At 37.7% G+C, this 25605-nt stretch overlaps 1 protein-coding gene across 1 annotated transcript in view; it reads right to left on the bottom strand.

Moving 5' to 3' along the window:
• Positions 1–25187, bottom strand: part of LOC138324151 (uncharacterized) — a 77843-nt gene extending 52656 nt beyond the window's left edge. Inside the window, exon 1 of the mRNA XM_069269236.1 lies at positions 25115–25187. The gene's annotated coding sequence lies outside the window, so the exon portion shown is untranslated. The remainder of the gene's footprint in view (positions 1–25114) is intronic.
• Positions 25188–25605: the final 418 nt, after the last annotated feature.

The raw sequence follows: 25605 nt of genomic DNA, 5'->3' as shown, positions 1-25605 counted from the left end.
AGTTCAAAATGTGTTTTCAAGATGGGGGCTGTGTCCGCCATCTTGGAATTCGGATCGACCTGAAAAATAACAAAACTTTTTCGGGACCATGTCAGGATCATTTCATGCAATTTTCAGCCAAATCACACTGGTAGAACTTGAGAAGAAGTTCAAAATGTGAAAAGATAATGGCGGACGACATCGGACGAAACATGACGACTATAGGTCATCCTGACACTTCGGGTCAAATGACCTAACAATCAAATCAAGTTGATGTACTGGTGTCAGGTCATAAATATAAACAAGAGGCCCAGAGGGCCTGTATCACTCATCTGGTTTGAAATGCCAAGTAATGTTCTGAATAAAGGTTCATTGTTTCTTTTCTGAAGGAATTTGAATATTTGAACATGTAACTGGTACGTTAAATTTTTTATCTTTATTATATTCTTATCACATATTATATCGTTTAAACAATTTTACAGTGATTTTTTTCTATGTATTACTTTATTAAACCGCAATCGTATTGTGATTGTAAACAAATACATTGTAAACAAATCAGTCGGCGGATTTTCCTTGAACTAAACAATTTTACAAATGAACATGCATCTGATACGTAAACATTTTCATCTTTAATATATTTTCATTGCAAATTTTATGTTTTAAACACTTTTACAGTGATTTGTTTGATGTATAACTTAACAAAACTGGCGAGTAAAACTTACGATTTTCACAAATCACGACGTAATAATGCAAAAACATTGTCAGATTTGGGTTTTCGTCCACGGATAATTCCACACTGGTGTATAAGCCGCACACCCGATCTTCAGGGGAAAAAGTCGCGGCTTATACTCCAGAAAATACGGTAGCGATTTATACGATTTACCTCTAATTCCCCTATTGGGCCCCGCCCCTCCTGTCCCAAGGGGGTTAGAGCCAAAATGTATACAAGTTCTGTTCCCCTTCCTCCAAGGATGTGTGTGGCAAAATTTAGTTACAATCCATGCAGAACTCTAGGACTAGTAGAGATTTATAGGATTTACCTTTATTTCCCCTATTGGGCCCCACCCCTCCTGCCCCTGTGGGGTTAGAGCCAAAATTCATAAAAGTTCTGTTCCCCTTCCTCCAAGGATGCTTGTGGCTAAGTATGGTTACAATCCATGCACAACTCTAGGTTAAGTAGCGTTTCATAGAATTTACCTCAAATTCTCGTCTGGGCCCCGCCCCTCCTGCCCCTTGGGGGTCAGAGCCAAAATTTACACAAGTTCTGTTCCCCTTCCCCCAAGGATGTTTGTGGCCAAATTTGGTTACAATCCATGCAGAACTCTAGGACAAGTAGCGATTTATAGGATTTACCTATATTTCCCCTATTGGACCCGGCCCCTCGACCTCCTACCTTGGGGATCAGAGCTGAAATTGATACAAACTCTGTTCTTATACCAACAAGGATGTTTGTGGCCAAATATGGTTTCAATCCATGCAGAACTCTAGGACAAGTAGCGATTTATAGGATTTGTCTCTATTCTCCCTATTGGGCCCCGCCCCTCCTACCCCCGGGGAGGGGTCAGAGCCAAAATTTATACAAGTTCTGTTCCCCTTCTCCCATGGATGTTTGTGGCCAAATTTGGGTACAATCCATGCAGAACTCTATGACAAGTGGCGATTTAAAGGAAATGCTGATGGACGGACGGACGGACCACGGATGGACGATGGACGACGGACGCCGCGCCATGACATGAGCTCACCGGCCCTTCGGGCCAGGTGAGCTAAAAACAAAAACCTTTAAACATTTAAACATGTCTTTTATTTCTAGATTTAAACAACAAAACAGCACATTGTTTCCTTACGCTTCTTTTTATAAATAAGAAACTAAAAATAAATAAATATAAATATAAATATGTTGTACATTTATTATTAGATCAAACAAATCCGATTATAATCGATAATCGATCGGAAGAGGCCATCCGATTATCCCGATTAATTGATAATGAAATTCTATCCGATTCCCACCACTACGAAAACCATTGATATAGTAAGTTTTAATTGTATAATTTGATTAAGCGCTAGCATTGTTTTCAATTGACCATGTTATATCTTAAAATGAATGTGTAATGTCATTATGACAAACGCTATAAGAATTATTATATACATTGTAATTTTCCATTGTAATATAGTCAAGGAGTTTGGTAAAATCTATGTAAACTCATCGTAATGTGATATTGAATTGTGATGTCCATATTTCATAGTTGTTATACAGCTTGTTTTTTCTATTGTTTTAGGGGTTTTATCCATGCATATCAAGAACAGAACCGTAAACTGGTGTTGCATGATTGCGTCTCTGCCCAAAACAGAAAATATCCCACCCCATTTCACTTGTTGTACTGTAGCGGGATTGGACTGGGTCGATCATCAGTGACCAGGTAGCTCAGTCGGTAGATCACTCGGCTAGTGTTCTGAGGGTCCTGGGTTCGAATCCCGGTCTGGCCGCTACATTCCTCTCCTGTTACAGAATTGGTACCCAACTAAATAACCCAGGGTGGTGGTGTTTGGAAGGGTCTTGTATGTCTTTGAGGGCAAAGACTTCGAGAAAGGAGGGAGCAGTGTAGCGGGATTGGACTGGGTCGATCATCGGTGACCAGGTAGCTCAGTCGGTAGAGCTAGTGTTCTGAGGGTCCCGGGTTCGAATCCCAGTCTGGCCGCTACATTTTCTCCTTTCCTGTTACAGTACTGTAGCACAGGTGGTAGCCTACCACCTTACTCCAACAATATTAGAGGTATAGCACGACGAGACACTTTTGGAACATTACGTCATGTCTATCCTCTAACTTCCGATAGGCCATTTACCCGATGCTGAGGGTAACATTTTCAAAGTTTGTATTATGACAATATAAAAAGGTTTAAATCATATTTTAATCGTCATCAATGTCAAATACCTACCTCTTTTTCATAAATCAACAAGTTTTTTGACAAAATCAGCCGTAAAATCCATCTAAAACTAATATTTACATCTCCTAACGTAAACTTTCATGACCCAGACAAAACTTCATGATGAAAGCGATCCGCCCGATAAATAGAAAAAAACGAATTGCAAAGTCCCCAAAACGCTTGATCTGCCTTTACTTTTACTTGCATTCTGCCCCTTGAATTCACATTCCATTTTTTGTAGTAACCAGCCGCCATATTTAAAACTAGGTCAAAATGTTACGGAAAGGATTCATCATATCTAATCCGCTAAAATACTATTTTATGAGGCCTTAAGTTATGGTTTTCCTTTATAAATGGGATAATTAATACCTTAACTGTAAGTACACATCGATGTTATCACTGTTTGAGCTATAAATATTGATATTATTGCACTTTTCATTCCGCCTTCATCTGACGTCGGAAGCTGCATCAAAGAAATGACCCTTCGGAAATGAGAGTCAACAGTCAGCAAAATAACGTCTGATAAAAAAAGAGCGTAACGATTTACCCAAAACTACCCCAAAACTTCCCCAAAACTACCCAAAACTTACCCAAAATATTTATATAACTTCTCATAAAGTTAGTAACATTTGCTGACTCTAGAATATTTAGATTTTATGACGTAGTTGATAATCAAAGAAACGACAAACCGGAACGTACTAGTTTGTAATAGCGGTTACCTCCCTTTAACTGGAGATACCAATACGTGACCAGGATACAACTTGCCGTCGATCAGTAGCACCTTCTGTTAATTATGACGTTATGATATTCACATCAAATTATGAACGTCATAATCACCAGATAGTGGGACTTATCAACATTAATGTACTTTACCCATGTTATATTCAAAAAGTAGTAACTACGCTACAAATGAAGGACTACCTCAGTCAAAAAGATAACAGAACGTCACAGAACAGAGTAATCAAAGGTGTATTTTGATAAAAGTTTTTCAGAAATAGCATCTACAGTGTAGTGTTCAACGAAATCGCTTGAAGTCATGGATAGTCGATTGGAGGAACAAAAAATTAACTCTCTAGTCACGACATTTCTGAGTTTGTCGATGCCGATCTCTGCCGCCTGAAAAAAAAAGAACGATATCTATTATATATGGAATACAGTCGAAAATGAGTTGATAATTATAGATTTATTTTCAGATATAAATCGTTCGTGAAATTAATTAATCATATATCAAAATATGTAGTAGTAACTATTTTATACATAAGATTTATGTTTATTACCCTATTACTATTCAATAATAAAATCGTTAAAGGGACAATTCATTCTACAAGAACATTAAAATTTGTATATATATCGGAAAACCCCCAGCTCTAAAGGAAATTAGATCAGTCGGTTTTACTGTGATATGTCAAAAAATCCCATGGTGGTGAAATGCGTGTTAAATGTTCAAATTCATTCGCTGTCCGCCATTACACATTGTGGTCGAATATCTTGTATGCCGAACCCAGTCCCTTGCTCGTAGAGTAATGCTACTTTTGTCTACAACAGCTCAAATCGCTCTGACAGACGCGTGTTTACCTTATTAGGTAAATTGTCTTGCCTAAAAAATCATTTTATCACCTCCACAGTGGTTATGTAGTTCATTTGTTTAACGTGCGTGACTTTGGCTCGGATATTTGTACAGCGTACACATTGTACCTGCTTAATCGTATTGATCAACGATTTGTAATTAGAACGGTATCAATTAAAATACTAAACAATGACGTGGAATTTGTCAATATCTTATGTTACATGTTTCATAAGAAATGTAGAACAATACATTAATTTTTATGCCATATTTTGCTTCTTGGTTATGTAAAAGAATTAGCGTGAGTGAATTGTCCCTTTAAATCAATGAAATTAATTAATCATATATCGAAATATATAGTAGATATTATTTTATATATAAGATTTATATTTATTACGCTATCACTTACTACTAAATTATATTATGATTTATATTAATAATTAATATTTACTATCGGTATTTACTTATAAATATGAAATAATTATGGATTATGGCAATATGGATACAACAAAATTGAATTACAAAATTATGATCGATATATATAGTAGTAACTATTTTGATTTATATTTAATACCCTATTACTTACTACTATTTTATATCATGATTTATATTAATAATTAATAACATCAGTTTGACTACTACCCTCCTTGTGGATCCACCTCCCAGACCCATGCATTAACATGGACAGACAAAGTGATTAAAGCGAACGGGGGTGTAAAAGTGCGAATGGACAAGTTTTATCTCACACACTGCTAGTATAAATGATATATACTTATATATATTGTCATACAATTGATATTCAATATTTGCAAAAAAAATAAATTGCAGAAAAAATAGATACGAACATAATATTAAAACTAATCATAACTGGTTGTACATTTATATGAAAGACTGCTTGAGTTTTTATACTTAATTCGTACTTTACGTTCCAAGTTAGCTTTGTTCATAATTAACATCTACACTTCATTATCGATCTTTAATCAAAGTACTCAAAGTACTGCAAATACAACGCAGCAGAAACAGAAAAATAGTATGAAATCAAATGCATTTCCAAAATCAAAATATATAAACCATATTATAAAGACTTTAATATCAATTATTTCAAGAACATTCAACTGATCGCAGAAAATACATATGTTTTGTTTGACATTTTTCTTAATTAAAGTTCATACATGAAAATTACAAAGAAAACAAAAGTCTTCATTAAAATGAGTTTTTATCCTTAATATACTCTTGTTTCTTATGTTGCACATACACTTATTTTGGTAAAACCATGCACATATGAGGGCAGCCTTATAAATTATTTTGCCTTTACCTCAGATCTGTGTTTAACATTCATTTAAAAACATTATTTTTAAAGTACACACAAAAAGGGCATATGATTAGTTTACTTTAAAACTCTTATGTCTACAAGCCTTAGATAGTAAGTCCAATTTGAATTATCATTAACAGAGATTATGTCAGTTGGACAGAGGAGTCACCAGCAGGCAACAGTTGACCTAGATGGGCTGTGTATTATATAACACTCTGTGTATTCTATACACACTCTGTGTGTTCTACCAACCAGAAGGCAGTCTTCCCATGGCTACTGATTGGTCCAAAGAAATATTATTCAATGAATAGAGAATTTATGAATGGAAGTTTATGAATGAAATGGTTCAAGAGGTCACCACTAGATGTCATTGTAGGGCAAGTCCTACTCAGTCCTACACATCAATAGTAAACCGGATAGCATTAATACAAACGCTAGTCGCGTTGTATTAAAAATAGGAACGGAATTTAAAGTTAACATTAACATACCTTTGTCAATCGAGTAAGTCCAAATAAATAGTCGGATCCATCACCATCGCTCCGACAGGAACAACATATATAGGCTTCAGATGATGCGGTGAAAGCCTTGTGTTGATCAATGTTCAAGTTTTCGCACTTAGCATGGAGCCACTTGTCACAAAACTCACAAAGAACACTTAATGTATCGTGTGTTTCCTTTTTACAGACCCCACAAGGCCATTGTACCTTCTTGCGAACAGGAATTGTAATGTCAATTCGAAGTTATGATTAATTATGAGCTAAACCAAATATTAATATACTTATTTGTTCAAACAATTTGAAAACCATTTATATCTGACTGGCTATTAACAATCAATACGTCATTGTTTGATTAGTATCAGATGGTAATCATTGGCTAAATGATAAGAATTAATTCCCGATTGGTCAAGCTAAAGAAACAACATAGTACACTGGACATGGATTGAATTACTGCATAAACATCTTTCTGTGATAATTAATATCATTGTTTCAAACTCTGTCCTTTTAATGTCTATGAAAATAAAAACCGTTATTGTCATTGAAACCATAAAAAAATTAAACTTCAGTGGATCAACAACCTCCCGCGGAACACAAGCGTTACTCCAATTAAAGGATTTTAAAACGGCACCCTTGAGGTAATTAACGGGCCAAGGCCATGGGCAATTAAGGATTAATTGGAGTAGTCACAGGATGCGTTAACGGCACGCGCCTTACAATTAACTGGGTGTAATTAAAGGATTACGGTTGTCTACCTGTAACTGTCAGTACTTATCTTTGATCAATATATTTGACAATACGATCTTGCCGACAGGCATACGAAAACATCAATTTTATACTTACTTTTGAATTGTTTGGATGTACAGTAGTAATTGAAAAAAAAATAGCAGTTGATCTATGTATTTCCATACGTTGTGTGTAATGTATACATACATTTGATCATATCGTTTAAAATAGACGATTTACAAATAACTGTTTTGTCATATATCAGAAACATATGTATAACATTGTACTGATATATATTTCAGCATATGCAAAGGGAGCCCTTATGGAAATGAACCAGTTATAGATTTAGTAATTATGAATAAAAATTAAGGTTCTACAGGTTCGCAAAAAAAATATGCATATTTATTTGTCGCGGTGTTTAAATTCACCATATATATTTAATATGTATTATATATGGTGTTTTAACTACATGTGCTGTGTATTGTCTGAATTTACATGTCCCTGTGTCTGTCTGAATTTACATGTCCCTGTGTCATGTAATGTCCTGTACATATATAAATCTGTGTTTGTAAGTTGTTATGATGACGTATGAGAGGCGAGTGAATGGATTGGTTGAGTGTGTCACATTGACCCTGCATGACCCTGTCCTTGCACGTGCACGCCCACCCTTGAGGAAGCGTGTCCGCACATTACGTGGAAAATAGGCACTGGACATACACGACCTATAACTAGAAGCCTGTACATGTGTGCTTTACGGCCACAGTACTGAAAGGTATGTTTATTTAATATATAACTAGAAATAAAGTAATTAACTTATTCTTCACTATATAATATAATTAATATACTTTATATAATTAAAACTTCTTTAAATAACTTGTCCATAAAGCTTTATATTATATATAACAAAGGACCGCACGTGGTCGGTCAGGTTAGGGCAATGCATAGAGTCAAGTGACTGTAAATTAAATGTTATTTGTAAATATATGTAACTCGGAAATTAAAATACAATTTAATATTATAATATATTAAATAGATACCTGTTTATATTTTATACCTTACAGTATAAATATAGAAGATAAAGTAGTCTGTTCATTTATGTTTCCCTATATATTGTCATGTATTGTTCTTTTTATTTCAGGGTTATCTGTCTCCGTTTTTGTGTATAAATAAACTATCAACTGTTTATAATTGTCGTAGTAGTTTTTATACCAAGAGAACCCATATTAATAACTCTCGTGACATTGGCGCCCAACGTGGATCAGGCAGACTATGATCTCATGGCTAGCCTTTTGCGCCAAAATGACGGAATGTCCTGTTTACCAAGGTGGAGTATGACAGTATGTTGAGCCAAAATGATCCTGGTTCTGTCAAGACTCCTGCAGCCTCGGTATTGCCTGCACAGGTAAAGTCAAATAGTGACAAAGGTATGGTAGGTGCCCCAGGTTATAAATTTGATTTTGTAGGACGTGGGGAGGGAGTGAATACTAGTACTCCTTTACCTCCAAAGGGTAATGACCCTAGTGACTCTCCATTTTCAGGGCTGGGGGGAGGATATGGAGTTCCACTCACTCCACCACCTCAAAGAAGGGATACACACCTTTTACCTCAAGTTCCGAAAATCTCCACATACTCTGGAGATGAGTCACCTCAGCGTGGTGAAACCACCTATGATGGTTGGCGGTATGAGGTAAGGTGTTTAGCATCCGACAGCACCCTGTCAGAAGAGTTGATTCTCCAAGCCATCAGGAAATCACTCAGGGGTATTGCTCGTCAGACACTTATACCATTAGGTCCTAGGGCAACTTTGTCTGAGATTTTAATGAAACTAGACACCTTCTTTGGTAACGTAGCTTCTAATGAAGTTGTGTTACAGCAGTTTTACTCTGCTACACAGAAAGAAGGTGAGTCTGTCACCGCTTTTGGGTGCAGACTCGAGGCACTGTTACAGCTCGCCATTACAGCGCTGTTACAACAAGTGTTCCTATTTACATTCATTCACTCGATAGACACCTTCTTTGGTAACGTAGCTTCTAATGAAGTTGTGTTACAGCAGTTTTACTCTGCTACACAGAAAGAAGGTGAGTCTGTCACCGCTTTTGGGTGCAGACTCGAGGCACTGTTACAGCTCGCCATTACAGCGCTGTTACAACAAGTGTTCCTATTTACATTCATTCACTCGATAGACACGTTGGCTGGTAGCTGATCTAGTAGGCTGGTAACTAATGCAGTAGATTAGATTTTAGGTGGCATGTAACGAAGGCATTGATTGGGTGAAGCATCGGCAGCCCGACTGATTGCCCCCTGACTGACAAGATCGCCGACAACATTGAGAAGTAGGCGGAGCCAGCGGGTCTTTGATGTTCATACCCGACTCTGTTGTACAATGTGTTTGATCACGTTGTGTACTATTTAATTTTTTACAATGTATACATTCAATCACTGTATTAAAAATTCGTTATTGTTTTGTTTCACTTATTAAGCGAATGTTTTGAGGATGTTTTGTTCATAAATTATTGGCCATTTCTCTGGACTTCGGGGAGTATTCATACTGTAGCGTAACGTTATGTATCTAATCTACCAACGTTCCAATGGATCAAACTTTTCATCGTGTTTGTTAATGTGTTGGGTTTAGATCTATAGTAACCTTGTAGCTTGTCAGTTTTGCTGTAATATTATTACCAACCACTTATTGAAAATCCTAAATATATGACAGTTTAGGACTTGTCTTATAAATCCCATGTGTGTTTTGACTTTTTGCACAAGGCCCGCAGCCAGGACATGTTATGGAGGTTCCCTACGTAATGAGCATTGCTAGATCTATAAGGAGTTTCATATGCAATTTTACAAGAAATATGAAGATTTGTTAAAATATCTAAAATAAAGAAATACTAGTCAAGTGAATGTTGATGCAATTTGAAGAATATTTGTTTTGTTTTTACACACAGATACACACACATTGTTGATAATACATCGTAGATAGATCGGTTAAGCTAACTAGCCATTCAGTTTCATTAAGCTGGATGAGAAGCCCGAGAGTAGCATCCAGTACCAATTTACCTGTGGATTTGGCGACAGTACTCGAGTCTATAAATAACACGGCTACAGTACACTCATTCAGTACACCGATACAAGTCAGCAGTAGAGCTGTAGGGGTTTATATACACGCGCCGTTCTCAGTTGGGGTAGCACGGCTGTAAATGTCTTATCAGAATATATTCCGATCAAACACGGTTTTGATACATACCTGGATGTTAGTAGGGGATGTTATTCTAGTTGTAGACGTCGAGTTTGGATGCATTGCCTAAATACTTATAATTTAATTTGATTCATATTTGCGCGACCCTCACAGGTAATGTTCTCGGAGGTTGGCGCATGCGCGGCGGTAGTTTGATTTTAGCCGAGAAATTTGTCAACACTAGATTCTTCTTCTTCTTCTTTGGTTTATCACCATCCGTCAATATTGACGATTTTAGGTGAGGTGATCGGCTCAGTGGCGTGAGGGAAGGGGGTTATGTACAGTGCATTTTTTTTTTCAAATTCAAATGCATCTCTCTGATTAAATACTGGTGACAAAGTTTTAAAAAATCTACGCCTACAGCTGGAATAGCATCCCTACTGACAACCAGGTATGTGTCAAAGACGTGTTTTATCGGAATATATTTTGACAAGACACGATGGTCGGTCGTACATTGTACCCGATTTGGTTTCCCGCACCTTACGGTTAAGTTATAATTTGTCAGGTGATTTCTTTTTCGACTGACTTTTCTGCTACAACAGTCTTTCCATACGTACTTCACTGATTAGCGTTGATTCAGAGTCTATACATGAGGTAATTAAAATGTATCTTTTTACATTATGAAGCTTAAGATGCCGATCATTTTATGTATACGATACAATGAACGTTTCTGATCTTAGTAATCGACGACAGATATTTCCGACTGTTTAGCTCCGCCCCTACATTGAAGCGACAGCCAATGAGAGCCGTGCTTACACAGCTTATTGAATGTCATTGGCAAACTGACTAGATACCATGCAACCTGACTAGCTACCGATCAACAGAACCACCTACTAGACTGGCCGTCACACGTACGCTTGTTGTAACGGCACTGTAACAGTGGACATGTAAACTCTGCAGCCAGAGACGACATGCTCCGATCCAAATTTTGGACTGGCTTATGCTGTGACAAATTGAAAGGCCAGACGCGTCACAAGTATGACTCCATTAAGTCATATGACTTGCTGTTAAGGGAAGTCAGAGCGGTAGACCTGGAGCTTAACCCAGCTCTGATGGCACCCGATAAGTCTAAAAAGGCTAAACCCTGTACAAGTTTCAGCATAACCCTGTACAAGTTTCAGAGAGTGACACGAAACTTGACAAGCTCACTAACCAGGTAAGTGCCTTCATGAGCAAAATCAAGGTCCTCGAAAAGAAGCTTGAGGGTAATGGTAAGTCTGGGGCAAACCAAAATAAAGGGAAGGCTGGACGCAGCGATGGGTACCAGAAACAGAATAAAGGTACCATATTTTCCGGACAACAAACCGCACCTGTGTATAAGCCGCAGAGGCCTTTTTTACGATTTTTTTCAGGTTTTGTACACGTATAAGACGCACCGTAATATAAGCCGCACCCAAAAGTTAGGCCAACACGTAACCATATGTGTTTCATGTTTCTGATACGATCGATCTCTATTGAAGTACGGTAATGCTTATCGATGTTTATAATCACGAAAACTGTCTGTAAACTTATGCTGCATATTACAAATAAAAACTCACTATGGTGTAAATATCTTTAGCATAATGGACTTGGTCATGTTTCTGTTCGTTGTTTATTCTGCCATTACGTAAGCCAACTTGTGTGTAAACAAACATGGCGGCCGTACGAATCCATGCTTACTCTCTCTCATATTTCAGCATGCCGGTTAAAATACTTTCTTAAGTATGGATATGATTTTATTTTATCTCTATTTTGAAATATTTCGCGTATTTATTATATTGATGTGTAAAGGATTACTATATTATCAAGGCTAGCATCATTAACCTGAAACTGACTTCGTTTAGAGTGTTCTCGGTCGATTTGCCATCCCATGATGCAATTCACCGAATCCTTATTTTTGTAAACTTCCGGATATTATTTCGTGGTGTTTGCTGCTACAGAGATCGATTAAATGATTTTAATATGACTGTGCGGTGTTTTACACTCGGTAAAATGTTCTAAATTACATGTGATTTACGTTTATAAACTTGATTGCTGATTATTTCATTAAAATCATGGCGACAGGATTCTGGGAAATTCCCCTGTTGACCGACATATGTGAAACACATGTGCAAGTTTGAGTTCATGCTTACTCTCGCTCATATTTCAGTACGCCGATAAAATACTTTCTTTGTTAACGTTATGCATAGGAATGGATTATATATCTTTTTTTTATATATATATATTTTATGTATTAAATATATCTTTGTGAAAAGAGTTGCTGTATCAATCGACTTCGTTTAGAGTGTTCTTCCACTGTTTGTAAACTAGGTATCCCATGATGCAATTCACCGAAGCCTTATTTTTGTAAACTTCCGGATTATGACCTCGTGGTGTTTGCCGCTACAGAGATCGATAAAATGGTGTTTTATAGACTATTTGATGCTTATAACATTGCTATAATGAAAAACAAGAGGCCCAGAGGGCCTGTATCGCTCACCTGGTTTGTAATGCCAAGTAATGTTCTGAATACAGGTTCATTGTTTCTTTTCTGAAGGAATTTTAATATTAACCTCTAAATCCCCTATTGGGCCCCACCCCTCCCGCCCCCAGGGGTTCAGAGCCAAAATTTATACAAGTTCTGTTCCCCTTCCCCCAAGGATGTTTATGGCCAAATTTGGTCACAATCCAAGCAAAACTCTAGGACAAGAAGTGATTTATAGGATTTACCTCTATTTCCCCTATTGGGCCCCACCCGTCCTGCCCTCGGGGGGCCAGAGTCAAAATTTATACAAGTTCTGTTCCCCTTCCCCCAAGGATGTTTGTGGCCAAATTTGGTTACAATCCATGCAGAACTCTATGACTAGTAGCGATTTAAAGGATTTACCTCTATTTCCCCTATTGGGCCCCGCCCCTCCTGCCCCCGGGGGACCAGAGCCAAAATTTATACAAGTTCTGTTCCCCTTACCCCAAGGATGTTTGTGGCCAAATTTGGTTACAATCCATGCAGAACTCTATGACTAGTAGTGATTTAAAGGATTTACCTCTATTTCCCCTATTGGGCCCCGCCCCTCCTGGCCCCAGGGGACCAGAGCCAAAATTTATACAAGTTCTGTTCCCCTTACCCCAAGGATGTTTGTGGCCAAATTTGGTTACAATCCATGCAGAACTCTAGGACAAGTAGAGATATAAAGGATTTACCTCTATTTCCCCTATTGGGCCCCGCCCCTCCTGCCCCCGGGGGGTCAGAGCCAAAATTTATACAAGGTCTGTTCCCCCTCCCCCAAGGATGTTTGTGGCCAAATTTGGTTACATTCCATTCAGAACTCTATGACTAGTAGCGATTTAAAGGATTTACCTCTATTTCCCCTATTGGGCCCCGCTCCTCCTGCCCCCGGAGGACCAGAGCCAAAATTTAAACAAGTTCTGTTCCCCTTCCCCAAAGGATGTTTGTGGCCAAATTTGGTTACATTCCATTCAGAGCTCTATGACGAGAAGCGATTTAAAGGATTTACCTTTATTACCCCTATTGGGCCCCGCCCCTCCTGCCCCGGGGGGTCAGAGCCAAAATTTATACAAGTTCTGTTTCCCCTCCCCCAAGGATGTTTGTGGTCAAATTTGGTTACAATCCATGCAGAACTCTAGGACAAGTAGCGATTTATAGGATTTACCTCTATTTCCCCTATTGGGCCCCGCCCCTCCTGCCCCGGGGGGGACAGAGCCAAAATTTATACAAGTTCTGTTCCCCCTCCCCCAAGGATGTTTGTGGCCAAATTTGGTTACAATCCATGCAGAACTCTATGACTAGTAGCGATTTAAAGGAAATGTTGACGGACAGACGGACGGACGGACGACGGACGGACGGACGGACGGACGGACGGACGGACGGACGGACGGACGGACGGACAGACGACGGACGCCGCGCCATGACATAAGCTCACCGGCCCTTCGGGCCAGGTGATTGCTATAATGATCTATATAACATGTGAAACACACGAATAAACTTGATTGCTGTATATTTCATTGAAATCACAGCGACAGGATTCCGAGAAATACACCTGTTGACTGAGTGTAACATGTGTGCAAGTTAGCAATAGCAGTCATTCAGAAGATCGTTTTCTTGCTGTCCGCGGACATTTCTTGCACACACATAATATTTAAATAATATATTTAACTTATTGATTGATATTTGATGATTTTTGACGTTTTAATTATTATATTCTTTGTAACAATCCTGCACTAAATCGATAGTGAAATCAGTCCGCCATTTCGTTGTGACTGTAAACAACCACGCTTCAGTCGGCCGATTTTCCGTGAATTAAACAATTTTACGATTGATCATGTATCTGGACCGTTATTATTTTTATCTTTATTATATTTTCATCACATATTATATCGTTTAAACACTGTTACAGTGATTTTTTCGATGTATAACTTCACTAAACCGGCATTGTGTTATGACTGGAAACAACCACGCTTCAGTCGGCCGTTTTGCCGTGAATTAACCAATTTTACGAATGAACATGCATCTGATACGTAATTATTTTCATCTCTAATATAATTTCATTGCATATTTTATCTTTTAAACACTTTTTACAGTGATTTGGTCGATGTATAACTTAACAAAACTGGCGAGTAAAACTAACGATTTTCACATGTGAATCACGACGTAATCATGCAAAAACATGGTCAGATTTTGGTTTTCGTCCACGGATAAGCCGCACTGATGTATAAGCCGCACTACCGATTTTCAGGGAAAAAAGTAGCGGCTTATACTCCGGAAAATACGGTAATGCCCAGCAGTAAAGTCTGAGCCAAAAGAGTAACCTCCCCTGTTGTAGGGCAGATGGGGGATGGTGTAGTTAGGACAAGCCCGAATAACACTAATAGTACAGACAGTACTACAGTCAGTACTCTGTATGATAGAATGGTTGGTGGTTCTAATGTTGACCATATCGTACTAGGGGAAGGGGGGGGGAATTATTCTGCTCTCATTGATAGTGGCTCTATGATCACTTGTGTCTCAGAGAAATGTTACAAATCTCTGAATCCTAAGCCTGTTCTGATGGATATCAAAGATTTTGATCTTAAGGTATTTGGAGCAGGTGGGTCTAAGTTACCATATTTAGCATATATTGAGGCAGATATCACTATTCCATTTCTGTCTGATTGTGAACTTATGTACCTATTCTGGTAACACCAATGACCAACTATAACAGACAAGTTCCTGTGATTGTTGGCACAAATATAATTCGTAGGTGTAGGGATATACAACAGACTGGCTCTGATTCTACATTTCCAGATGCCTGGCAGTCTGCTGTTGATAGTTTGTGTGTTAACAATCCCATGGTGGTGAAATCTGCCAATACATACCCAGTGTCCATAGGTTCAAACCAGGTAAAGACTGTCCATGGCTTAATATGCAAGCATGTTGATTTTAGTACGGCTGTAACAGAACAGGGCAGTTCTCTGCAATCTGGAAACCTTGTTGTATGTCCAAGGGTAGTGTCACTTGAATGTGCACCTGGAAGACTTAAACGAGTATCAGTCCGGATCTGTAATCTGTCTACGGAGTTGATTACTATATCACCAAAATCGCCTCTCTGTAATCTCACAGATGTGAAAGTAATGGACAGGTGGTCCCCAGAACCCTCTAGTAAGGATACTGAATCCTCTAAGACTGAGGGGGAATGGTGGGACAAACTGGGGGTCTCTATTAACAGGGATAATCTCACTCCTGAGCAGTTGGAGAGAGCATATCAGGTACTGGGTAAGTGGCAACATATTTTCTCCACATCCCCAAAGGATTTAGGGAAGACAGACCTGGTGCAGCACGAGATTAAACTCTCAGACGATGTTCCATTTAAGGAACCGTATCGTCGTATTCCACCAGGAATGTATGAGGAAGTGAGACAACATCTTAAAGAGATGTTAGACTCTGACGCTATCAGAGAGTCTCACAGTCCCTACTGTTCGAATGTGGTCCTCGTTCGAAAGAAAGATGGGTCCCTGAGATTTTGCATTGATTTGCGTAAACTCAATGGGAAAACCATTGAGGATGCTTACACCCTACCTAGGGTGGAGGAAACCATGGACTCCCTTATTGGTTTGCGATACTTCAGTAAAATGGACTTGAGATCTGGTTACTGGCAGGTCGAAATCAAAGAGGAGGACAAGGCTAAGACAGCTTTTTCTGTCGGACCACTCGGTTTCTTTGAATGTAACCGCATGACGTTTGGTCTAACTAATGCGCCTGCGACATTTCAGAGATTAATGCAAGCCTGTATGGGTGAGAGTCATCTTAAGGAATGTTTAATTTTCTTAGATGATATTCTCATATTTTCAGACACCTTTGAGGAACAAGGAACACCTCAAAAGACTGGAAGGTGTGTTTGACAGCTTGAGAAACACGGCTTAAAGCTGAAAGGGTCTAAGTGCGAGTTCTTTAAAACTCATGTGCGCTATCTGGGCCACATAGTTTCTGAGAAAGGAATTCAAACTGACCAAGAGAAACTTTCAGCATTAAAAACATGGCCAGAACCAGTCAATGTCAAAACCTTGCGTTCTTTTCTAGGTTTTACAGGGTACTACAGGAGGTTCATAAAGGATTATGCTAAAGTCATAAAACCTTTAAACGATCTCCTTGTTGGACACTGTACCCACAAAAATGTTAAGGGGCCAAAGAAAAAGATTCCCTGGGTATGGGGGGATAGTCAACAGAAGACTTTTGATACCATTGTTGGTCTTCTATCATCTTCACCAGTGTTAGCATATGCGGACTTTACTAAGCCTTTCATTGTTAACACGGATGCCTCAATAGAAGGTTTAGGTGCTGTACTGTACCAGATCAAGGGGGCCATGAACGGGTAATAGCGTATGCTAGTCGAGGATTACGTCCTAGCGAGAAGAACTACCCAGCTCATAAGTTGGAATTTCTTTGTCTCAAATGGGCCCTCACTGACAAGTTCCATGATTACCTGTATGGCAGCACTTTTGAGGTACGTACAGATAACAACCCTCTAACCTATGTGACGACCACTGCAAAGCTTGACGCAGCAAGCCATAGGTGGTTAGCCTCACTCTCAAACTATAACTTTAAATTAGTCTATAGAGCGGGCCGTCTTAATGGGGACGCTGATGGGTTATCAAGGCGACCATATCAGCTAGAGGAAGTTTTCCCAGATGTGGTGAGAGCAGTTTCCTGTGCTTGTTTGACTATATACGAGAGAGGAATTGCCATTAGCTGAAACTGTGGTACTCTCAAACACATCATCCCTAGAACCAGAGAATGATACAGAGAATGACACTCTAGATCTGGGTAATATAAAACTCTTTGGTGTGGATAACCCATTGGGAAAAACAACAGTCCTTAGATAGACATCTCAGGAGGGTTATACATTTTGTCAGGGAGGGGGTTCGACCTGATAAGAGTGTTCTGAGACACGAACCTGATGAAGTGCGGCAGTATATGCAGGAGTGGCGGCTGTTTCAACTGCGTAATGGTGTGTTGTATAGAAACACCACCATTGATAATGACCCTATTCAGCAGCTAGTCATTCCTAAGGCATATAGAGAGAAGGTCCTCAGGGGAGTGCATGAAGATGTCGGTCATCAGGGACGTGACCGGACAAACTGGTTGGCAAAGCGTCGTTTTTTTTGGCCTGGCTTTGATGCCGAGTTAAATAGATGGGTCGAAAGCTGTGGTAGGTGTATTCGTAGAAAAACCCCTACTGTCCCAAAAGCACAGTTGGTTAATATCCAAAGTTCTCGACCAATGGAACTACTCTGCATTGACTATTTGACCTTGGAAAGGTCAAAGGGGGGCTACGAAAATGTGCTGGTTATCACTGACCATTTCACCCGCTATGCCCAGGCAATTCCAACCAGGAACCAGTTAGCGAGAACCACCGCCAGGGTGTTGTACGAGCAGTTCATTGTCCACTACAGCTTTCCTGCCCGAATCCACAGTGACCAGGGTAGGAATTTTGAAAGCAAAGTTATCAAGGAACTTTGCAAGATAGCTGGAGTGGATAAAACAAGAACTACCCCTTACCATCCTATGGGCAATGGCATGGTCGAACGGTTCAACCAAACTTTGCTAAAAATGTTAGGTACAATGGAGGAAGAACAAAAATCCAATTGGAAATCTTACGTGGCTCCTCTTGTTCATGCATATAATGCTACAAAACATGAGACCACTGGATATTCCCCTCATTACCTAATGTTTGGTTAGCACCCAAGACTCAAGTGTAGATGCATTTTTAGGCTCGATACAGATTCTGAGACTTTAGGGAGTCGCCAGAATTATGCCCAAAAGCTTAAGCGTCGGTTAGACTTTGCCTACAGAGCTGCCTCAGCTGAAAGCGATAGGAAGGGTAAGAGGTACAAAGATAGGTACGATAGGGGAGTTAGAGAAGCTACTCTAGAAGTAGGTGACCGGGTTCTGATGAGGAACGTAGGCAAACAGAATTAGCTGATAAATGGGCTAAGGATCCCTACATTATCCTTATAATTTAGTATACCAAATACTGATATGCCCGTATACAAGATCCGGAAAGAGTCGGGACAGGGACCTATTATCAAAGTGCCAAGGCCACTCATAGATGCTGTGACTGAAAGACTCAAAAAAAGGAATAAAAGAATTGGTTTATCATTTATATTAAATTTAGTTAACATGTTGTAGAACATTGTATTTATAAAATAATGTACAATGTTGAATTTTTGAGTTAGACAAAGTTGATTCAACCACCACAAGTTAAATAGTTTTTTTTCCTGAAATAACTGAAATCTATTTTATATATTAAAATTTTTTATTTCTGAAATAAGTAGATTAATTAAACCAATAAATCTGGTAAAAATCTGAGTGCCATTTTCGTTTAATACATGTAAGTAATCTATATACTAGTACACATACTAATTACTGAAATTATCAATTTCATCAATGTCTCTTTAAAAGAAAAGAAAATGAGTTAATTAATATCCATTTAATAACAACAGAAATATTGCGATTTCCTTGTTAGAAAGACTAACATGCATATGGCTGCTTGCATGTGATTCATAACATTTTCAAGTAAAAATGTTATGAATTTGTTGTATTTATTAATGTATATACATTCATAGCAATTAACTTTGAGTGTAGTAATATCTACACGTTTACCAAGCTGATATCATATATATTGCCAATATGGCAAGATATCGATGTTGTACACTTGAATTTGAAAAGGTTGTATAAATATTGTAAATAGTAAGAGATTATATGATATACGTAAAAATTTTCTTTCTCAAAGGAAATGGCTAAATTGATTGTTGTAAATATTATAATAAGCCTTAATCAAAGTACTGAAAGTACTAAATGGCTCGGTCTTGATGATAGGAGGAATATATTTCTAAGGTCAATACTACTGTAGTTTTGTACAATAAGAAATAAATTTGGCTGGTGTTCCTTCCAGTTTGGACTTTTGAGGATTCCTTGGACACCAAGGTGTAAAATAAGAGACACATACTAAAATCTTTGAAGCCCATTCTAATATTTCCTATGATGTTATATGTCAAATGATTTTATAACACCTTTAGCATTTTCCTTGTTAATTTGAAACATAGTGTGGAATGAAAGAGAAAATACCGGTATGTGTGAATTTTTATAAAATGTACAATACCAGTCCTTTACGTGTTAGCAGGACAGATGTGCTACATTTATATTACTAGGCTATCACATAAAATAGATATAATTTTTAAGATAAATGTTTGATGATTTTCTTTTGAATAGTTTCACTGTAAGAGATATAAATGGTTAAATACAAAGTAAAAAGCTATTTTTTTTTTATAAAGGAAATACACAGAGGATATTCCAACATATGTTAGGTATTGCTAAGATTTTTTTTTCAATAATAGAATAAAGTTTTTGATGCTATTCTCATATGCTTTTCATATCAATTTAAAAATTCATCAAATTATTCATTTGGTCTGTGCTCATCTTATGTTGGACTGGTCATTCTTCATTTGATGTGTACATATTGGATTTGAGTTGGTCTGACCAATCAATTCAGTTCAATATCAAAATTTTGCTCTATTCCAAAATAATTTCATTTTTTTTTTAATATATTACATTTTTTGAAAGTACATACTTGTATAATATCATTTCATTTTGTTAACATTTTTTTATAGATTTGGGACAAATCTAGGTGAAGTAGGGGAGAGTTTCACAAGTAAAAATGTTATGAATTTGTTGTATTTAGAAAGTTTAGAAGTAATTAAGTAGTTCAGTACAAAACTAGGAATAATCTAGTTTAAGATTCTTTTGATGTAGTAGGAAGTCTTATGGACACTTTTATTGTAGGCTTGGACACTTTTATTGTAGGCTTATCTAACAGAGTTAGCCTTTTATTCTTAGCCATTTAATCTTTACTTAAATCCTATAATTGACCAAATGTCACATGTTACTCAATAGAGTTAATTATGGTATTATTGTCAACACCTGTTGGGTCAGAACTTGTAGGACCAGTTGATTACCCCCAAGGTAAATAGTATTAATTGTCATTGATGATTGTTTAGCTCCGCCCATATTGAAATTGTCAGGCCACACCCATTTATTGCCTAATTAAGGAATTAGCCAATGAGATTTAGGATAGTGGACAAGTTTTAATTATAATGAAGAATAGGATTAATATAGAAGTTAGAGAGTAGAACAGTAGAGAGTTGGGGTAAGAACAGAGAGAGTGAAGGTCACAATCAGGAGTGGAGAGTCTGAGAACATGGAGCTTTAATAATTGTAATTTAATATTTCGGAACTTTTGGCAGTCACCAATAATAAAGAAAACATGGAACCAGGAACTTTGTTGTGTTGGTAATTCATGGTTAATTAACTAACCATGCCATGGACACTGGTACTCTCAACCATCAGGGGAGATAAGCTAATTTCCCCCCCCCCCCCAAAGCAAAATGTGTTGTCCCCTGATGGTGTAGTACAAGGGAGCTCACCGAAATCCCCAGCAAGCTGCCCAGCAGCAAGTACCGACTCGGTGAGAAGTGTATCACTTTGCTTTGCCAACTTTTGACTTATAAATCATGGCCAGATACTTTTGTCAAAAAAAAAGTCATAATTTGGTTACCTTTTACAACAATCCTTTGATGTTATGGAACATTGTTGCAAATATGTTGTGTATCTTTGTTTAAACACGGCTTGAACAAATAGAACAGCAAGTGTTATGCAGTGCACTTTCACTACGGTAATATAGTAATGAGGTTTAAAGGGAGGCAACTCGAGCTTTCACATCTCTAGATGGAAGAGAGCGTAGTAATTTCATCAAATGGAATTAATGTTGACTAGAAATTGACACCACATGTATAATTTCTATATGTATTTGTTTGAATTGATCTTAGTTAAATAATTAAAAGGTAGCTATAAATAATTAATTCCTGCAATGAAAGGCCTAATAGCAATGACGTTTAAAGTGAGGCAACTCGAGATTTCACATCTCTAGATGGAAGAGAGCGTAGTAATTTAAAGATATAGTTCGCAACGTCAACCAAACAAAAGTCTTTTGCAACCACATTTAAATCTTATTTTTTGTATAAATCATTAAAACAAACATAATTAATCATCATTTATAGCATCAATTTTGTACCATTCACCTAGATAGATAAACTAAGAAAATCTACTGCGGAGGAATAAATTAAGAAGGCGTTGTGTGTGATTTTCGGGAATACACAAGATCTGAACCAAGATCAAAACGAAATAGTTCTAAGTAAACATCGGAAAACATCACTGATTGCGTAATTGTATACATCGATTATCGTTGTGACAATTATTATATGTGTGTGTTTTATTATTTTATACCTTCAATTAGGGTGTGAAAGTAACAAAACAGCATTTAATTTTCATCGCGGATTATTATTGTTGTTTTGATGTGCTCAGGCTTGCTTAGCGTACCTATGATTGCTGTTTCACAGCATCAAAAACTGTGCATAGGAACCTGCTCCTCCCTTTCATGTGGCTACCTAGAACACAGGGTGCTGATGAACCAAGGGAGACAACTCAGAATCAGAATCCCAGGGTACAGTTTGATGAGAGTTCCTCCTCCACTACTGACTCTGATAGCTCAGATGATGATGGAAGTCAATCACCCAGGTACGTCATTCCTGCGAGGAAACCCAGGTGCACTGTTGCTGGCGCGCAACAACCAGCGCAACCAAATACTGTTGGTACAGGGAATTCTCCGAAACAGGGTACCAGGGGCCTGTAAACCTCCTAAGTTGTATGGAGAATGGCTCATGGAAACCTTGGTGCCATCAAATTCTGGGTCTGAGGTCTACGTTTAGACATTTAGAGCAGTGGGAGAATGTCAAAGTGAGCAAAGACCACTCCTGATTGTGAAAATTATATTTAATCTCTACAGCTACTAATGTGTATTACCTTATGATTTACCATTTATTAAGTAGAATTGTAGCATAATTGCAATTTACATTCAATTATAATAAATGTTAGATTATATTTGCATCAGGAATGTTTTGTTTCACTTGGCAGAGGAGAAATTCTAGTTAAGCTATAGATGCAGGATATTACCTTGGGACACTGGCCAAGGTGATAAATTTTGTAAATATTGATTTCTAATATTGGTAAAAAAAAAATTCTGTTCAGTGAGCAGTGATCCTTTAATCCTTGCATGTAGGGATTGCCCCAATCACTTGGATATTGGATACTGTACTGCTCATTGATTTTCCTATGGATATTTTAACTGTGATGTTTAACATTAGTTGATTTAATTGCCAGGAGTCATTTTCCTTTGCAGGGGAGAATGTCACGGTGTTTAAATTCACCACATATATAATATGTATTATATATGGTGTTTTAACTACATGTGTTGTGTATTGTCTGAATTTACATGTCCCTGTCTGTGCTCACTCTATGGATAGAATTTTGGGCATTTTGCTAATAGAAGACACTAATTGCTAAAATAAAAATAATCATTTTAGCATTTTTTACTAAGCCATTTTTTTGGCTGAGGAACGAGAATAAATTTGTAGTTTCATATTTTTTTCATTCTAAATACCTGAGCTATCAAATCCATATGATTCAAGATGGAATTTAAGTTCCTAAACATTTGTCATTCCAAGTGTTACACTGAAAAAATAATGGCCTGGTTATGGCCTTGAGGAATAAAGGGAGGGATATGTGGAAGATTATGAAAATATCATGTTCTTTTACTATTTTCTTAGTTTACTTTTAGCAATTTAAAGCATTGCAAATTTTGCCCTATGCACTATTGTAGATATCGTAATGTTAAAAAGACAAATAAGTGACTTTGTTGGGCACTAGGTGTGTTCTGCTAAAAATATTTCTTTTTTGCTAAAGATAAAAGAAAGGTTTTAGCAACTTTTGCTAAGGCGTTTTTTTATCTAGAGTTACCAGAGCTGTGTCTGTCTGAATTTACATGTCCCTGTGTCATGTAAAATCCTGTACAAGTAAATCTGTGTGTGTAAGTTGTTATGATGACGTATGAGAGGCGAGTGAATGGATTGGTTGAGTGTGTCACATTGACCCTGCATGACCCTGTCCTTGCACGTGCACGCCCACCCTTGAGGAAGCGTGTCCGCACATTACGTGGAAAATAGGCACTGGACATACACGGCCTTTAACTAGAAGCCTGTACATGTGTGCTTTACGGCCACAGTACTGAAAGGTATGTTTATTTAATATATAACTAGAAATAAAGTAATTAACTTATTCTTCACTATGCAATATAATTAATATACTTTATATAATTAAAACATTTTTAAATAACTTGTCAATAAAGCTTTATATTATGTATAACAAAAGGACCGCACGTGGTCGGTCAGGTTAGGGCAATGCATAGAGTCAAGTGACTGTAAATTAAATGTTATTTGTAAATATATGTAACTCGGAAATTAAAATACAATTTAATATTATAATATATTAAATAGATACCTGTTTATATTTTATACCTTACAGTATAAATATAGAAGATATAGTAGTCTGTTCATTTATGTGTCCCTATATATTGTCAGGTATTGTTCTTTTTATTTCAGGGTTATCTGTCTCCGTTTTTGTGTATAAATAAAATATCAACTGTTTATAGTTGTCGTAGTAGTTTTTATACCAAGAGAACAAAACCCATGTTAATAACTCTCGTGACATATTAAAAGGACATTCTTTAACAAATTGATCACTAGGCCTTGGGCCGGTTACGCGGTTTTGATAGTTTATGAATTAAAGATGGACCTAGTGATTGCACATTGTCTGTAACATAGGCCTTTAGGATTGAAAATAAAGAAACGGTCGCAGTGGCTGTTCTGAATTACGAAAACGGCAAAGGTTTACATCTCCTGCTTAAGGGAGGTAACCCCTATTACAAACTTAACGTTAGTATGTCATACTGTCAGCAAAGTTCCGTACACGTTTTTGGTAGTTTTGGATAATAAAGGGTAAGTTATGAATAATTTTGGGTTAGTTTTGGTAAGTTTTGGGTAGTTTTGGGTAAGTTTTGGGTAGTTTTGGGTGGTTTTGAGTAAATCGTCGTGCCGATAAAAAAACGGCTGACCAGTCGACTCTCATGTTATGGGAGTACCTATCACCTGTGTACTGTAGCTTTGCATGGTACATCCTGCAAAGGCATGCAACATCAACTAGCTCGATTAATATTACAGTACAAGATGTAGATAAGTACTGCATTACAAACTTTTTCGGCTGATTTTGGTTATATATATATAGATATGGCAGGCCTAGCCTAAATCATGATCAGAAATAGGCCTATAAATCAGATTTGAATCGAAGAGTCTAAAGTAAAGACGTGTTTGCACTGAAATTCTCAAAGAAATTAGCATATAAAACTTGCAAACAGATCAAAAATTGAGTACAAATTACGGAACAATGATCCGAGGTAAAAACTCACTTACGAAAAACTTACATTTCAATATGATCACTGTGCCCGGTTGTTGAAATCAAACTGATGTTGAGTTTTACCACACAAGACGGAGACAAAAATTGTGACGTCATAGATTTCTGTGTTCACAGTTTCCGCAGCCGTGATTGGTGGAGACGACGCCTTTGATCTGCAGGTCCCCGCTACTAGTCATGGATTGTAACCAAATTTGGCCACAAACATCCTTGGGGGAGGGGGAACAGAACTTGTATAAATTTTGGCTCTGGCCCCCCGGGGGCAGGAGGGGCGGGGCCCAATAGGGGAAATAGAGGTAAATCCTTTAAATCGCTACTAGTCATAGAGTTCTACATGGATTGTAACCAAATTTGGCCACAAACATCCTTGGGGGAGGGGGAACAGAACTTGTATAAATTTTGGCTCTGGCCCCTCGGGGGCAGGAGGGGCGGGGCCCAATAGGGGAAATAGAGGTAAATCCTTTAAATCGCTACTAGTCATAGAGTTCTAGATGGATTGTA

This window comes from Argopecten irradians, chromosome 5 (genome assembly GCF_041381155.1).
Source record: "Argopecten irradians isolate NY chromosome 5, Ai_NY, whole genome shotgun sequence".
Lineage (NCBI taxonomy): Eukaryota > Metazoa > Mollusca > Bivalvia > Pectinida > Pectinidae > Argopecten > Argopecten irradians.
The sequence above is the reverse complement of the archived record's forward strand: the minus strand, read 5'-3'. Positions and strand labels throughout refer to the sequence as shown.